The following is a 19,702-nucleotide window of genomic DNA, read 5'->3' as shown; positions in this document are numbered from 1 at the left end:
AAGTATCTGATATATAAAATATGATGGTAAAATATGTTGCACAATATTTTTAGAGACATAGTCTAAAACAAAGGTCCAGGATTAGAATTTATTCCACGAATCAATTTTGGGATCTATACAAATTTTTGCTTTAATACTGAAAGATTATCATTAAAACTTATGCCAATGTCACCTTTATAAAACTATCTGGCCAGAATAAGTTAGCTGAATTTAAGCTAATAAATTTCCACTAGTAAATTTTATATACTAGTACATGCTTCCATGGTATGGAAGGCTGTTGATTGGTGATAAAAATGAATGCCTTAAATTATTATTTAAAACATTTATGCAATTAAAATATGGAGGCAGTATAGGCCAAAAAATAGTCTTAGAAATTCACACCTTAGTTATGTTCTTCAGGCTGTCATACATTCAATTGCTCCTTCTGAATTTTCATTATTTAGTTGTCATCATAGTATTTAAAGATATCATTCAATTTCACTTTTCTTTTAAATAGAAAGTAGAAGATGAAACAAAGAATGAAATAAGAAAAGATAGATGGAGGCAATATTTCAATTCCTACAAAAATTGTAGAATTTCTACTCTATATAGAGAATAATAAAATTCTAGAAACTGAAATATAGACAAATGAGCTTTGAAAATGGAACCCCATTAGACAAATAAAAATTGAGAGAGCGTTGACATAATATGATATAAGTTATTCCTTAAATGTAGAACCTGGACTTTTTCTCATATTTTTTCATACATTTAAATATTTTTCTAGGTTAATCTTAGAAATGGGGAAGCATATTCTGTAAGAAGAAAAACAGAAAACACATTTGGATAGGGCATATAATGTATGTACCTTATATGATTTAATATATAATTCAGTTAGTTACATTTATTAAATAAGTATCTGCTATGTTCAGGCTTTGAATTATATGTTAAGAGGAACTTCAAGAAAAGTACAGTATTCATTAAATTATTTAACAGTAAATAATGAGTTACAGTAAAGATAAAACTGTGCAATATAAAATTATATCTATATGCATAGAAAACTCTTGAATGTCAGAGTATCACCAAATAAATGGAATTGGGTGACTACAGTATTTAAAGAATAGGCTACATTTTATTCACCTAATAACTCATCTCCAGCCTTATTGTCATTGTTTCTTTGTTCAATCATTAATCCTATAGGAAGTGATTTATCACTTCATGATCAAATTTATTCCTGATAAAAAGATATCTTATTGCTTTAGAAAGTATCTGATTATCTCTGGAAATAGCAAAAAAGCAACAAAAGATTAATCTTAGTATTTTAACTTTGTCAATTTCATAGCTACATAAACACACTTTTAAAATAGTATATTCATTGTTATCACTTATATGTGGTATTCAGAATAAATATATTAAAAAATGCAATGGTTTAAATGGGAGTTATTTTGAACACATTTGACCCCAGAGTATAGCGAGGAGAAGGAAAAAAATTGAGTGGAGGAGGAAACAAATATGAAAGCATGGGGGCCATGGGCCAAGTGGTCTCAAGTGCATTGGTGGTGTTAAAAAACGACAGAACTAAATATCCAAAACAAAGGCATCAACAATGGAATCAAGAGATTTAACAATATAAACTAAAAAAAAGGCCTGTTATACAGACCGGCTGAGAGGCAGGGATGGTGGTGGTATGGGATGCTCTCAACATACGAACATTGATGGAGGGAGGTTGAACTGTGGTCAGATTGGCCCTGATTCATTGTACCTCTAGAAGCCAACTGTGAAGGACTTTGTAAATCAAGCTGGTTTCTATAAAATAAAATAAAAATTAGAACATTCATAATGATCACTTCTTAGAGTTTGTAGGAGTTGAGTGGGTAGCAAATATTTTGTTGACTGCAAATCTTATCAGTTTATCTTCATATTATATATATATATGTATGTATGTATAACTCCAGGTCTAAATGCTGCCCCAAGGATCCATACTAAATTATAATAACATCAGTTGTGTAACTAACACAACATGTGTTAACATCCATAATAAAGAAATAATAGATAATTAAGGACAATAACTTCTGCCTAGGGAGGCATGGGAAATGACCTAAGTCGAATTCAGTTTTATGTTCCAAATAGAGAATTATTCTGAACACTGAGTTGTATCTTACATGTCTGAATACCTAAAAATAAGTGAAACCACAAAATGTCTTGATGTACCAAAATTGTCTTTCTTCTGATTTCTTTCACTTTCTTTCAATGAACAGCCAGAAAAGATTAGTAAACTAGTGAAATTGAGAATAAAATAATCCTATGATCCCCTAATACTAAGTCAGTTTTCAAAAAGAATGCTGGACAAAAAGGATGGTGAAATTAGCAAAAATGGACAAACTGCAATTCTAATTATTAGGAAAGTTTATATTATACTACATATTTGTAATATAATATATATTATAAGTCATATGTATAATATCACAAAAGCATATATTATAAGAAAAATCCATATCTGAGTAAGAAACAAAGGGAGACTTAGTTCTACAAAGTTGTTGTTTACCAGTTAAATAAAAAATAATTAGAAGCATATTCCTTTTACCAACTAGGAATAAAACTTATTACTTCCAAATAATTTTTGCTTTAAAACATTGACTCAAAAAAGTTTTATTTTTTTCTTCAAAATGATTTGTGAACCAACCATATTTCTTTTTCTCTTCCCTTCCAAGATCTTTTCCCTAGGCAGCTATCAATGCTTGGAGAATTCCAAAATCTTCTGTACTAGTTTTTCTAGTCTGCTTTTCTACTTCAATGTATTACCTGTAGCACATATAAATTAAATATTCTGGAAAACGTTAATTATCAATCTGTTATGAAATATCCTTGTTAATCACATTAAGATAAAATCCCAAATACTTGATCTGTCATTCAAATATCTGATATCACCTTCTTTACTTACCCTGATTTTTATTTTCTCTATCTTCAGAGTTTTCTAAATTATATATTCTTTCTCTAATAAATGTATTCATTTAAAGATAATGTATTACATAGTTGACATAACTGATCATAATACATTTATTTCATGATGACAGAAAGCAAAGTTATTAAAAAATAGAAAAAATTAGAAAGTCTAAAAAGAGCAATTGGAAAAAAGAAGAGGAGAGTTCATAAGCAATCATATTTGTGGAAATTGTTATATCACCAATAAAGTTATTAATACAATAGCAGAAGGTTTAGAATGTTCTTTTCTTTTTTAAACAATAGGAGATACACTTAAAAAATTATGTGTGGGGCCGGAGAGATAGCACAGCGGCGTTTGCCTTGCAAGCAGCCGATCCAGGACCTAAGGTGGTTAGTTCAAATCCTGGCATCCCATATGGTCCCCCATGCCTGCCAGGAGCTATATCTGAGCAGATAGCCAGGAGTAACCCCTGAGCACCGCCAGTGTGGCCCCCAAAACAAAACAAAAAAAATTATGTGTGTTTGTGGCAGTTGTTGTTTGCATAAGCATACCAAAATATGGAAGAAATTGGAAGGAAAAACCTTTGGCTTAAAAACAGGGAGACCTTACCCCTAAAGTATTTTAGCATAAGACCAGCTCCAGGCATACTATGTTATCAAACCCCATAGTCATTCTCTGTGGTCCCAGAAACAGTTCTTCACCATCACAGTTGCTGCTGTCAGGTTTCTGTACTTATAGATCCTGGTTTCTGTACAGATCCTATGTCAAAGTCTGGGTGGTGTGTAGTGTCTTCTGGTTTTGTCTCACCATTAGGTAGCATTACAGAGAATTCTGCCCTGAAAGCAGAGAATTCTGCCCTGAAAGCAGACTACTGCTGTTCCTAGGTTGTCACAGTGTCATAAGAACCGTCTTTGGAGTAAGACAGTACCATGGCAGTAGTGGATAAATTATATATTCTCAATCAAAATGTACATTAAGTTTTAAAGAACCTTATTCCTGGCTATATTACTCAGTAAATGTTTTGAAATGGTGATAGGTATCAAATGATCAGAAGAATTTATACAATGACGTAGACTGCAACTACATTTTTTTCTTTTAACAAAAAGAGGAGGCATAGAACTATGGTCTAAATTTAACTTGGGGAATTCCAAAATTCACACTGTTGTTCAAATTTTGACTCCATCATTTACTTGCCTTACTATGAACCAAGTTCTTGACAATTTCTGGGTCAATTTTCTACTTCAGAAGGAAGTTGTTAGGGTTACTGAGGACCTTGTAACTCTAAACTATGTGTAAAAAGTCAGTAAAATAATTAAATTACATCAATGTTATCAAATGCTTTAGGCATTTGATTTTAACCCCATAGAGGGATTTAATATTTTGTAAAAAGTGAGGAAATGCATCACAAAGAATAATAGTCGGGAAAGGGTCAGCTGAGAAAGAGAAAGCAAATGCAGTCATTAGAAAAATCCAATGTGGTCTCTTCTTTTAGATTCTTCTTAACAACTTCATTTACTACCATCAGCATGATACAGTCAAGCTCACTATGATAATTAGCATGCTGATAATACTGACCAACTTGTTAATAAAAACCGGGCAAAGAATATTCCTGCACAAATTCTTAAACCATAATCATCCAACTAATATTTTCTCAAATTTGAATTCAGAGAAATCAAAATGAAAAGAAATTAAGTTGTTTGCTAAGCCATATGGCTAATCACCAACTTGTTTAATTCTATAGTTTCCAGATTTCAAAATCTAAAATTAATCTCTCCTGAACTCTAAGTTATAAGTTTTCAATTTCTAGAAATGTTTTTTTTTTTCAAATTAAAAAAGATTAACACAAATCTTTTTCTTTTTCCTATCTTTCAAAATTTTACTCTGTCTCTTCAAAAATAATTTTTACATATACTCTTTGAGTAAAATTTTCTTGTATTTTTTTTGGGGGGGTCACACCCGGCAGTGCTCAGGGGTTACTTCTGGTTCCATGCTCAGAAAATCGCCCCTGGCTGGCAAGGGTGACCATATGGGATGCCGGGATTCAAACCACCGCCCTTCTGCATGAAAAGCAATCACCTGGGGCCGGTCGGTGGCGCTACAGGTAAGGTGTCTGCCTTGCCTGCACTAGCCTTGGACGGACCGCGGTTCGATCCCCCGGTGTCCCATATGGTCCCCCAAGCCAGGAGCAACTTCTGAGCACATAGCCAGGAGTAACCCCTGAGCGTTACCGGGTGTGGCCCAAAAACAAAAAAAAAAAAACAAAAAACAAAAAAAGAAAATAGACCAAATAATATTAAGTAGTCAAATGTTTCCAATTGATATTTTCTAACATTTATAAAGTATTATGAATATAAAGGATAATTTATAGAGTATATTGATTCAGTATAAAAATGTTACATATTATGGAAAAATGTTAAAAAAACACTTGGAAAAATAATTTTTTCAAGTGAATTGTCCTGTTGAAGATCGATCTTCCACAACTAAGTTCTTTTGCTCCAGGTGGTGGAATTAATCTTTGAATTTCTCTCTGGGGCAAAGCAGAATTCCCTTTCTCACTCCTAGGATATTTTTCCTAAAGAACCTTATTATGATTCAAAAGTAGGCTAATATGCAAATTTAATAATTTTTTCACATAAAATACATTTCAGTGGCTATAAATAGATTAGTTAGAAGTGTTACATTTTTAAATGAGTTAATCATGTCCCTTTATTTTGATTCTGTCTAGTCACTTTCTTGACAGTAGTCACCTTCTTGACTAATAATCCCTTGGAATATTCAACTTGGTGAATCGTCATTTGACCTCTAACACCCATATTGCGCACATTTAATGTGGAAAGTCCATTTTAGATCCAGAGAGAACTTGTCTCATTCTTTATTAGATTTGTTACATGCCTTAAGAAATTACAAATTTTGATTGAGTTTCCTGAGATAAACATATTACTATAATGTACTTATTAAAGATAAAGGTTTTTTGATAAACTTGAAAAATAAAAAGGGCCACACATTGTCTGAATTCTAAATGCTTGATTTTTTTTAAAATTAAAATTAGGGGCCGGAGAGATAGCATGAAAGTAGGGCATTTCCATTGCATGCAGAAGAATGGTGGTTCAAATTCCGGCATCCTTTAAGGTCCCTTGAGCCTGCCAGGAGCAATTTCTGAGCATAAAGCCAGGAGTAACCCCTGAGCACTGCCGGGTGTGACCCAAAAAACAAAAAATAAATTAAATAAAATAAAAATTAATTTTAGTTTATCCAGAGGAATAGAGTGTTTTCCTTGCACATGGCCAACTCAAGTTCATCCCATGTGTCTTCTCAAGCATTTCCAAAATAATTTCTGAGCCAGAAATAACCCCTCAGCATTTCTGGTTGTAGCAAAAAACAAACAAAAAAACTCATTATTTCTTATTCATCTAAATAAAGTGAGAACTCAAGACAAAAGCCCCAACCTCCCAAAAATTTTAAATAATTCTTAGAAATTATTTTAGCTTTCAGCATATATATTAATATTTTATTAAAGATTACATTTTAGGGGCCAGAGTGGTGGCATAAGTGGTAGGGCATCAGCCTTGCACACACTAACCTAGGATGAACCAAGGTTCAATCTCCCCGCATCCAATATAGTCCCCCAAGCCAGGAGTGAGTTTTGAGCACTTAGCCAGGAGTAAACCCTGAGTGTCAAAGTGTGGCCCCAAAATCAAAAATAAACAAACAAACAAAAACTACTTAAAAATTACATTTTTGGATTTCATCCTGTGTGTGGCTCATCTGCAGACTGCTCGCCTTCCCTGGAGCCTTCCCTGGAGGTGAGCTTACACGCCCAGAAAGGGCTGAACTCTGCTGGAACTCAGATGCCAGCACCCCTATCTGCCTGTCTTCTGTGCTGTGCTCCATTTTGGCCTGATTTCATCCTGTGTGTGGCTCATCTGCGGATGGCTCGCCTTCCCTGGAGCCTTCCCTGGAGGTGAGCTTACACATCCAGAAAGATGAAGCCACTGAACTCTGCTGGAACTCAGATGCCAGCACCCTTATCTGCCCGTCTTCTGTGCTGTGCTCCATTTTTGGCCTGATTTCATCCTGTGTGTGGCTCATTTGCGGATGGTTCGCCTTCCCTGGAGCCTTCCCTGGAGGTGAGTATACACGCCCAGAAAGGGTGGAACCAGAGGAGCACGGCCTCTCCGCTTCACTTCCCGGCCATGCACATCATTTAGCCAATGAATACAACCATAACACGTAGAAAAACCCACAATACAAGTGTGACGATGGGGAAACAACGCAGGCCAGAGCCAGACATAGAGAATGATGATGGCAACTCTGATGACTTGAACATGACCAACCAACTAGTCAGTCTCTTATATAAGGAGTTTAGAGTCACAAATTGGAAGATGTTTAAAGAACTCAAAGAAAGTATAAAAGAGAATACTAATAAGAATTAAGAGAATATGAAGATAGAAATCAGAGAACTCCAAACTGAAATTTCAGGTCAAATAACAGGTCTGAAAAACTCAGTAGATGAATTGAAGAAAAACATGGTTGAGCTTTCCCATGGTTTAACAGCAGCTGAGGATAGAATTAGTATACTGGAAGATGAAATGAATAATAATTCCACACAGCAGAAGAAATTGGAAAAAAGCCTTAAAGCAAATGATCAAACAATGGAAAAATTACTCAAAGAATGGGAACAGATAAAAATAGAAGTCTATGATAAGCTCAACAGAAACAACTTAAGAATCATTAGAGTCCCAGGAAGAAAATCTCCAGGAAGTATCAATGGTCAAGAACATCATTAAAGAGAAACTACCAGAGCTAAAGAATACATGTGATCAAATCCTGCATGCCCGAAGAGTACCAACTAAAGAGACCCCAGAAAAAACACCCCAAAGATACATCCTAGTCACAATGACGAATCCTACAGATAGAGACAGATTTCTGAAAGCAGCAAGATCAAAAAGAGAAATTACATTCAAGGAAACATCCTTGAAATTTACTGCAGACCTGTCACCGGAAACACTCAAGGCCAGAAGGCAGTGGTGGGACATAGTGACAAAACTCAATGAAATAAATGCTTCACCTAGAATACTGCACCCAGCAAAACTCACTTTCAGGTTTGAAGGAAAAATATATGGTTTCACAGACAAACAACAGCTCAGAAACTTTACACACTCAAAACCATTCTTAAAAAAACAACTGAACGGCCTACTTTAAGACAAGACTGACCAACAGACACACCAAACTCCCATATATGGCACCAACTCTCAGGACAATTCTTTCTCTTAATGTCAATGGACTAAATGCACCAGTTAAGAGACACAGAGTAGCTAAATGGATCAAAAAACTCAATCTAACCTTCTGCTGCCTACAAGAAATGCACCTGAATAGTCAGAACAAACAGATTCAAAATAAAAGGCTGGAGGAAAATCATCCAAGCAAACAACACCCATAAAAAAGAAAAATGAAAGACATTCTTGTAACAATAATTTTCAGACACAAAAGTCAAAAGAGCTGGAAGTTATAGCTCACCTCATGATGCTCACCACAAACAGGGATGAGTTTAGTTAGAGAAATAACTACGTTTTGAACTATACTAATAATGAGAATGTACGAGGGAAATAGAAAGCCTGTCTAGAGTACAGGCGGGGATTTGGTGGGGAGGAGGGAGATTTGAGACTTTGGTGCTGGGAATGTTGCACTGGTGATGGGTGGTGTTCTTTACATGACTGAAACCCAAACACAATCATGTATGTAATAAAGTTGCCTAAATAAAAATATTACATTTTTATATTCCTGCCCAGTATTTAATTTATAAATAGCTTAAGACACAGAGTTCTGGGGAGAAATTACTGTGAATGTAAAATCAATTTGTTTTTGAAGGGAGGGATTTTTAAAATTATTTTATTAATTTATTTAGATATGTATTTATTATTATTGTATTATTATTATTATTATTATTATTATTATTGATTTTTGGGGTCACACCCAGTGATGCTTGGAAGTTACTCCTGTCTCTACACTCAGAAATCGTTCCTGGCAGGCATGGGAAAACATATGGTGCTGGGATTCAAACCACCACCTGTCCTGGATAGGCTGACTGCAAGGCAAACATCATACTGCTATGCTATCTCTCCAGCCCCTTTTAAATATATATATATATTAATTTTATTGAAACCATTATGAGTTACAAAGTTCTTCATAGTTGGGTTTCATACAAAAGATCAGGGTCAAAACCCACCATCAATATTGACCTCCTTCCACCAATGTTTCCCAGTAAATTATATTTTTTAATTTAAACACCAAGCAGTTCCTAATAATTTTTGTAGACAAAACTGTTCATGATTGCATGATTACAGTCATACAATGTATAACAACAGTGTGCATTCTCACCACCAATGTCTTGTACTATCTATCTGACTGAATTAGTTTTTGTAAGTGATGTGAGACTGGGATCTAGATTCACTTAGTTTGACACATGGCTAACCATTTTTTTCAGAATCATTTGTTGAAGACTATTGCTTCATTCCAGCACCTAACTTACTTATAAAAGTCTAACTGTCCATATGGCTAAAATTTTCTCTTCAGACTCTCACTTCTGTTCCATTTTTAAGGTAGTCTGCCTTTATTTCAGTGCCACACCATTTTGATAGCTATAGTTTTGATAGTATAAAGTTGAGAAGAGAAAAATATTTCTTCTTTTATTCTCATAATTTTTTTGACAATCAAAGGAGAATTTACTCTGTGTTCTATGAATATTAATCTTAACTCATTGTGGATATCATTTTGCTATATATGTTACATGTGTATAGTTACAAATATCAATGATTATAATTGTACTTAATACTTGAAATTATATATCAATGGAAACATTTTTAAACTTCTACTGCTTAAGTCCCACTTCAAAGAGAGTGAATATAATATGTATGGAGTGAAAAAAAAATCTAATTTTAAAAGTAACTTTGCTTCCAGCTATACTACTCCTATGGATATATCCTAGGAACACAGAAACAATATAAAAGTGATTTCTACACACCTATATTCATTGCAGCATTATTTACTGTAGCCAGAATCTGGAAACAACAACCCAGATGCCCAACAACAAATAAGTAGCTGAAGAAAATATGGCACATATAGACAATGGAATACTATGCAGTCGCCAAGAAAATGATGTTGCTGAAATTTTCCTATACAATGATGGATATGGAAACTATTATGCTGAGTGAAATAAGTCAGAGGAAGAGAGGTAAACACAAAATAGTCTCACTCATCTGTGGTATTTGAGACCACTGAAATGAGACAAGCACACAAGGACAATCCAACCTTTATTCATCTGGGTAGCCATCATCACTGGTCTCACATACCTGTCATGTAGACAATACAGTATCACCAGTACCACATTTACTGGCTCTTAATAGGTGAGCCATTGTTGACAGACATTAAGGGCAGTTAGTAAGCATATTAACAATTCAATAGGAGCAGAGGGAGGGGCCAGGCAGTTAGCTGGCTTCGGGTGCCTTGATCCTGGAGGCCAGCTCTTCCCAGGTATGGGGTTAGGGGACTCCCCATTCTGGAGGCTTACTCCCTAGCTTGGGGGGTGCTGGGAGGCTTGGCAGGCCCCCAGCCATTCCCCTATTTCTCCCCTACTCCAGGCCTTCCCTGGTTGCCGGCCCAGGTGGAATCTATAGTGGTCCTCAGGCTTTCCCCCTTTCTCTCCCTACACTAAGGGTGGGACACATGGGATGGATGGCGGGCCGACACAGCACTGGTGTATGTCGGGACATTATGTCTTGACATTCACTGGTATTTTTTTTCTCATTGGTCTCCATTTCAAAAACCGCACGGGGGCGCTATATATATTTAAAATAAAAATGGGAGGATGGACTCTCAGGCTGGGAAGAGACCAGTTCGGGTGGGGGTACCATATTTGAATATTGTAGATATATTCCCTCAACCACTACAACTGTTATTGAATATCCCCTTAAACAGTGACAATTGTGTCCACTGTCTTAAGTTAGATTGTTTATTTTCCCCACTTTTTATCTTTTTTTTTTCTCTTTGTGAACTGTTCAATAAGGAATTTTGGTGAAATAGTCGCTCAGTTTAATGCTTATGTTTGAACCAGGTCATGGGGATTGTTGGACTTGTTCTTGCGGCCCCCTTTGCACTGATAATGCCCAGTGGCATTATTCCTTGTTTGCATGGGCACATTAAAATGGAAAATACTATACATAAATAAGTTCTTATCTAATAGAGATAGTAACACACAGGTCCTGTGGTGCAATGGAACCTTACATCCTGAACATTGACATGATGATCTGGCACAGGCCTCAGAGGTTTGGGCATTCTTCATTCATCCCTGAACCAGGGAAGCCATCTATGAAACATCCAAAGTTGTCTATGACATCACCTGGAAGCAATCCTCTACCAGGGAAGACCCTACTGCTGCTCTGACATCAATTTACTCAAAAGAGTCTTCCCTTAACACTGAGAAGATTTAAACAACAATAACCACCTGCATACTGGACAGGGCTTTCTGCATTACCCTTTAATTGTGAGTTGAAATTAGATGCCACTCCACACCATCCTGACTTCAATGTAGGATAGAGAGATTCCAGGATCTTCAATACAGAAACATGATACCAACAACAGAGACTGTGTGAAAAATAAAATTGTATTGGCACTACAGACAATGACCTGGATTGGACAAACTAGTTTGCCTGGAGCCTAGAATTGGACTTATGTCAGGAAACTTCAGGGGTAGGGTCTCCTTGTATTTAGGTCAATGTTTTTTCTTTCCATGTCCCCCATACTTTGGTTGGCCTATGCAAACGATAATTGCCACTCTAACATTTTTACAGTGCTCCTTTGACTCTAAATCTTTGAGAAACCACTTGTACGACCATCTGGAACTGCAATTTTGTTTTTGTTTCGTTTCAATTTCCATTCTTGAATATGTCTGTTGGTGTTTTTTGCTATTTGTTGCATTAAGTCTTGAATGGCTGTGAGATTCTAAAATTATGTCTATTTTTTCTGGATGATTCAATTTAGTTATATAAAATTGTGCATACTAATATAAAAAAAAAGATTGCTCAAGGAAAAACAGCAAATAGCCTGTCTCCTACTTCCCCAGTTGTTTTCCATTCCTGTTTTTCAGATGGGTCTTCTGAAGTCCAGAGGGGAAGGTAGTACTGTATTTCTGTTCTGTGGTGATGAGGCTGAAGTCTAGGAAGTGGTTTCCTCATAAAAGTTATTCCAGACATTCTGGATGAGGGGAGAGGGAGGAAGATGAGGGAGAAGGGGAGAGGAGAGAGTAGGGGAGAGGAGGAGAGGAGAGAAAAGAAAATTTGTATGTCCCAGAGATAGGCAGGGGGGAAGGCATAAAGGAGGATGGAAGGGAAATTGGAGACATCAGTGGTGGCAAATGTGCACTGGTAAAGGGTATTGTATATTGTATGACTTTAACTGTGGAAAAAAATAACAAATGTATTATGAACAATCTTATAGCCATGGTGTTTAAATGAAGTAATTAATAAAAAATAAAAAGTAAAAAACAATTCAATAAGTACATGAAGATCAGAGGCTAGACAATGTTGCAGAGCTCTCAGAAGGCAACCTTAAAATATAAAGTTCTGAAAGATCCTATTCTATTTTTTTCGTTTTTAGTTCATGCTGCCCTTACATTTATAAAACCCTAACTGGTCTTATTCTATGCTTGCCTGGTGCACATCTGGAGCCAACATGTATTTGTCATTTATTCTAGTTTTTCCTGCTATTTTGTTCATTCTTGGGTACTCATTTGGAAACCCTTTATATTCTAACTAAACCATTTTACCTAGGACATATACTAACCATGTTTTATTAGGAATGAATTCTCACCTTGAAGATCAACACCTTCTCAAGTTAATGTCACAAGGAAACATTTTTAGTAGTTATATATATTTATATACACACACACACACACACACACACACACACACATATATATATATATATATATATATATATATATATATATATATATATATATATAGCTATAGTTAAGGTTAGAATTATTGAAGGACTCAGAATTCTGAATAAAAATATAAAAATGGAGTGTAGGTTTTGGAGGACATAAGATATCTGTTTTCAAAATCTAACTGATAGAACAGGAGGTAAGGCATTTGCCTTGTATGAGACCAACCCATATTCCATCCCCAGCACAGCATATGGTCCCCTGAGCACTTCTGGGAGTGACTCCTGAGCACAGAACCAGTAGTAAGTCTTGTAAACACACCTGGGTGTGGTTCCCCAAACAAACAAAAATTAACCACTGTTTTTTGTTGTTTTGTTTTTGGCCACACCAGGTGACGCTCAGGGGTTACTCCTAGCTATGCACTCAGAAATCACTCCTGGCTTGGGGGACCATATGGGACACCAGGGACTCGAACTGGTCCATCCTAGGCTAGCACAGGCAAGGCAGATGCCTTACCACTTGTGACACCACTCAGGCCCCAAAAGCTAACCACTTTTGAAGGTGAAAGATGAGGCAGGTTATCTAAACATCAGAGATATGGAAGTAAATGATATATTTTAAAACAATGACGTTTCTGGAGCTAAAGTAATATCACAGTAGGTAGGGCTTTTACCTTGCACACAGCCGACCTGGGTTCTATATATTATACTATATGGTCCCCTGAGCCTGCCAGAAGTAACTTTTGAGTGCAGAGCCAGGAGTATCCCCTGACCACTGCTAGGTGTGGCCCAAAACCCAAAATAAATAATAAACAAATAAATAAAAAACAATGGCATTTCATTGGGAAGATGAATACAATTTCTTATCTAGAACAGATTTATCTCTAAATTTCTCATTTCTTACACTTCCTTTAATGAGTTTCTTTTCTTAGTGAATAATGTAGATAAATTAAATATCAATATTAGAATATAGCTTTCAAAGCTGATGCGGATGGTCCAACCACATCCCCAAAATAAAGAGATTGAATGCTGAAAATCTCTCCCTTCCCTGTTCTTTGTCTTAAGAGAGACCCTGAAACAATAAGCTTTATTTGAGTTTCTCTTTAGAGAAACTTTTTTCTCAATTATTCTTCTAATATTCCTTAATATTCCTAATATAAATATATCCCTATATATAATATATTCCTATATATTATAGATTCATTATATATAGGGTTATATTTATATTCCCTAATCCTTGAGTTAAAGATTATTGTCAACTCACAAAAAAAATTCAGTAGTTTTTTATAAATAATCACTTTTGAAAATTTGTTTTTTGAGCCTTATTGTGTATAAAGATTACTTGGGTGAGTGCTAGAGTACAATAGGTAGGTTAATTTCCATACAAGCAATTGACCTGGGCTTGATCCCTTGCTTCTGCATAGTTCCCTAAGCCCTACTAGGAAGGAAATCTGAGAGTAGAATCAAGAGTAAGCACTCTGTACTGGCAGGGTGTGGTCCCAAAAGACTAATAACAACAAAATTACTGAGATAACTGTTAAATTGACCTACTGGTGTAATCATTTTACAATCTATACAGATTAAATAATTATGACATACTTTAAAATTAATATAATGCTTCCCTATCATAGCTCAATTAAAATTTTCTTAGAGATAAAAGTAAATAAAAATAAAAGTACAAAGGGTGAATTCACCTGAGTCTATTTTTTAGTAGACTTAACCTAAGCTCTGACTGTGACATGGATTATTAAAAAAATAGAACACTTTCAGAAAGGGTAAAGCAATGGAAATAACAGAAGAGATTTTAGATCTTAATTTTTTTCTTTGTTTAAGGTCTAGATTACATTTGAATAAGAGGGACTTATACTTAAAATTAACAACTTAGAATATAAATGAAGGTATACATAAAGAAAACATATTAAATTACTATAGGTTATTCTTGGCACTCCTAGGGCCTCTTTCTATAAATTTTTCTAGCATAGGAACAGAATCAGAAACACAAAACTGGGAGAGTAAGCTAGGTTCTTAAGGGAGTTCTATAAAATATTTTTAAATGATGTGCCATAAGTACAAGTATCAAATCAAGATACAATTTATGTACAAGTTTTATTTCAATGATGATAGAAATAAATGTTTTTGAAACAATAATTTTAAATAAGAGTGAAGGGATTAATACATACTGCACTTTGAATTTTAGTTCAAAGATGTTATATTATTATCCCTTTATCTCCAGCTGCTTCCAATCGCACTGGTATTTTGTATATCAGTGAAACACAGTACTGAATCTTGGAAATGTACATTTTTATCCAGATGTTTTAATTGCATACAGGCACCAACACTGGCTATTAACATCAATGATTGAAAAAAAAGCATTACTTTTCTGCATGAAGGTCAAATTTATACCTTTAAAATACTTTATTTTGGTTTCATGTCATTTTATTCTGTATTATCTTATGACAGGAAAGTGAAACAAAAGAAAAAGGAAGTTTACACACATTTTATTTTAAGTTACAGTTTATATTGTTAAGTCCAGGAGAATGATGCGCCGTTCAAAGACACCAAGACCACAATCTCTCATGCAATAGCAAAGGGTTTATTTTCTTACAAGCATGCAGGGGCTGTGCTAGAATCCAGCATAAGCTAGAAACTGCCAGCCCTGAACCATGAGCTTACAAGCTATATATAGTATTTTAAACAATAGAAAGGTACAGTAGATTGATTTGCTTTAGGAAGTACATGACATCTGGCATTTTCCCACAATTGTGAAGGGGGGTGGGTGAACAGGGCAGTCAGGAAACTCCCAGAATTGTCATGGATGCCTGTACGACCCCAGTGTTTTTGAGGGCCACGTCTAGCCCACTTTCCTGTCCTTGCCTGACGGCTGTTTCAAGCTTCCTTTACATTCCCCCCTTTTCTTTTGTTTGATCTCTAATCCTAGAGATCTGGGTTGTTTGATTAAGTGCCTTATATTGCTGCCTAATAATCGTTAGGTTTTATAGTCAGTAATAGCAGCAGGAGCACAAGTGGGCCTGTAATGGCAGACATTAGAGTTGTTAGCCAGGGGGACTACTTGAACCAGGACTGAAACCAATTGTTTTGAACCCGGAATTTTTGTTCTAGCCTTTCTTGAAGGGGGGGTGGGTGATTACTGATTTGATTGGCCCCCCTTAAGAGCGCAGTTAATTAGCACACAATAATGGAAGGCCAAATTAAAAACTTCAAGGGCAATGCAAGGCATTTCTCTTGACTGACCCCTTCTTCCCCAGCTGCTTTTCAAAAAGTGTGATTTACTACTAATCTGGTTATTACGATTCAGTTCCAACTGGAAGGGAGCTTCCAGTATGCCTGACCGGTGGTTTTACAGTCCCATGCTGTCATTTGGTACAGTAGATGATCTTTATTTTGCCCCGGTTCAGGAAGTTGAGTCAGATGGATATGCAGGGGGGTCCTTTGTAGTCTGTCCAGGCCACTGACCATTCAAGCTGCGGGCTTCTGAGAAGTATCTGAAAAAGACTTATGAAGAGGTTTTCCGGGGGGTTTTTTACTTGTTTTGTATCTAAGGTTTTTTACACCTAGTGTGTAACAATTAATGATAACACAAGTTAAACAACAGAAATCAAAGTACCATAGCATTATTAACAAACAGTTCTAAATTATTTTTAGTTAGACTTATGCTTGCATTTATAATTTATGATCTGTTCCAGTACAATTAATGAAAAATGCTTTCACACCTAGGTTACTTTACTTTAATTATAAAAATTATTTTCTCTCCACCTTCACCCTGCACCTTACCAGATATTTGAAAAAATTTTGGCTTTTTCCTTTGCATAAACACAATATTACTGGAGAAATCTCCATTTGGGGCACTCCCAATATTCACAGAGAATTTTTGAGGATAGGGTGGGGACACAGCAGGTTTGTCACAGTCACTTAGGCTAGGCTGATGCAAGAACGTGTTGGTTCTTGGATGGCTGTTGTCTTCTCACCCACTGCAGGATTTTCCTAGAGGTAGCCTGTTTCATTCCTCTTCAGGGTTGGAAGAGACTCTGACCTCAAGTCCTTTCTTGAGACTGAGGGTGAGGGCAGAGTGGCCGTGGCCAGTTAGTTCAGGTTCAGAAATCTCCCATTTCCTTTTTCAGGCCATTCATCTTGATGTCTTCCTGGTTTTGTTAGCCAGATGCCTAAAGGTGCCTGCTGGTCACACCACCTCAAGCCTGATTATTTCCCCAAAAGAGGGCTTTGGGGTCCCCTTACTAATTTTAAGATTTCCTGTTTGCACGGGGATTACTTCTCATGCAGAGAGGAAATTTACCTGTTTGTATTTCATGCAAAGCAAACTGATGCCATGACATAAAAATGATATTAAAAGGTGCTAGGAAGAGAGAAAAAGCAAATGTTACTTAATTTTGCACAGAAAATTTTGATTTTTGTCTGAAGGCTTTTACAATACGATTTTTTATATTATTATTAATTCTTTAAACCATGACTATATTTACAAAGTTTCTTGTGATACACTTATTAATATTTTTGGCAGCAAATAAATTTACATACAGAGAGTAGAAGTTTGCTTATTTTTCTGGACTTAGCTTAAAGCAGAAAACATATTAGACACCAGCAATTTATATTTTATAAAATTTTTTGGCAGACTTTAGACTTTTACCACACCTTTAAACTGAACCTTAATATTTTAAATTCTTGATTATTTTTTTAAAACCTTTATATATATTTTTAGGTGTTTATAATACCTCATTATTATTTTATTTTCACACAACAACATGTGAACACTATAACATGGTTTAAAACATTTAAACTTTTTTTACACGAAACATTGGCTAATTTCTGAGTTAGAGGCATTTTAATAATAATAATAACAATAATAATCCGACTTAATCTGATAGTTTCTTTTTTTAGTACACTTCCTTAGTTCCTTTTACACATTTTTAAATTTTTTCTTTCTAAATTCACTTTACAAATTTTCTTCAGTTTTACCAATTGGCTACTCTTTTTCAGAGTTTTTTTTTTTTTTTAGTATTAAATTTATATATATATTTTTTGCATAACCACATATTTTCCTACATAAATAATATTTGATATATTTTATTTATTTCATTAAAACATAACAAATTTTTAAAAATTTTAGACCAAAGCAAAACATAAATTTTTTTAAAAGTATTTTAAATTTACAATTTAGAGGAGTTATAGTTTTTAAAGTTTGATTTTTTTACTCAATTTTAATTACTTTACTTTTTGAACAACTTAGTACATTATTCAAAATGGTTTTTTGTTTTTTAACTATTTCAAACATAGCATTTTGCAGTTTTTAAAAATTTATTTTACAATTTTTTACTACTATAACTTATCATAGGTTCAAATGAGTTTACTACAAATATACCCTGTTTATTGATTAAAATGCCAAATTTATGACAGTGTCCAGAACATATTATATTTTAAATTCCAGTTACCAAGTTACTTAAGCTTTACAAGATGCAACTTCAGCAAATGAGAGGTATTTGTAACCATTCAAGCACTACAGTATAACTTAAGTTATAAAAACTTTAGAGATATTAAATATGACTAATTTTACTTTAATTTTAAAAGGTCTGCACTTTATACAAATACCTAAAACTTTTATTTCTTTTATTTTTCCCAATTAGAAAACAAATTGCTAGAATTACTTTTATCTGACAGGACCAAATTTTCTTTGTTACACTTAGTAAAGACAATCTAGGCATTTTTACATTAAGACCTTAAAACTACATTAAATTTTATATTGTTATCTAGATTTAGGCATTTCAACAATATTAAGCTTCACAAGATTAACAATATTATCAAAATGCTAACCACAACATTTTTTACACATTTTTGGCCTTTTAAAATTAATACTATTTTTAACAGAAATAGAAATATAAAAATTTGTATTATTCCCACATTACAATGCTGTCGGAACCTGTTTCTGAACTGATTGATAATTTCTTAGAGTTGGTGAAATTTCTTATGGCAGGTGGCATTTTCCAGTTTGTATTAGAACTCAGTTTCATTAGAAAAGTTAATTACAATAATTTGCAACATTTTCCATCAAATTATTTATTCTAAGAAACCTTTAAGTCAGAGGAATTTTTCAAAGAGATTTTAAAGACCCAATTTTTTCCTTCTGGACTCCCAGCCACTCCCAATTTCTTTTTCGATATGTAAACCAGCGGGGGAGTTGGGTAAGTTTCCCTTTTTTGGATAAACTCCAGTAAATAATTTTTTAACTGACTAATTTTTAGCTTCCCAGCCAGAAGCAACAAGACGGCAGCTCCCAAGATTTTTACCTTTTGGCTGAGGTGTTTAGTTACAAAGTCCAGCCCCTCCAGGACAAATTTAAGTCCTGCTGGCCAGCAAAGAGGCAGAGTTTGCGACCACCACCTTGCCCTGTCCCTAACAGAGCCTGCCTTGAAATACAAAAACACAATGAAACAGAAAATAACAAGGAAGTATAGAAATTGCCACTTAACACCAATTTTTGCACCTCTGGGAAGTTTTCCAGCAAGAGACCTTGGACTGAGCAGTCTGAGCCTGCTTCATGGTTGACTGAGAAAAGGCAATAGATAAAAACAATCAAGAAATCAATTATCACACAAATTCCCCACACATTCTGCCAAGCACTTCACCACTCACACTGACCGGTCTTCACTCTTACTTTAAACTTTACAAATTTCTTTTGCTCTCTGGGCCATGCCCAATGAACTTCACACCTCTTCAGGACTGGGAGGGATTTTTAACTTCCAGTTTTGAAGAGAGATAGGAGAAAATGAACCAGAGAAGTGGAAAGCCAAAAAATAAAACCAAAACTAAAAATTA

The sequence above is a fragment of the Suncus etruscus genome, chromosome 1 (assembly GCF_024139225.1).
Source record: "Suncus etruscus isolate mSunEtr1 chromosome 1, mSunEtr1.pri.cur, whole genome shotgun sequence".
Lineage (NCBI taxonomy): Eukaryota > Metazoa > Chordata > Mammalia > Eulipotyphla > Soricidae > Suncus > Suncus etruscus.
This window is presented reverse-complemented; position numbering follows the sequence as displayed.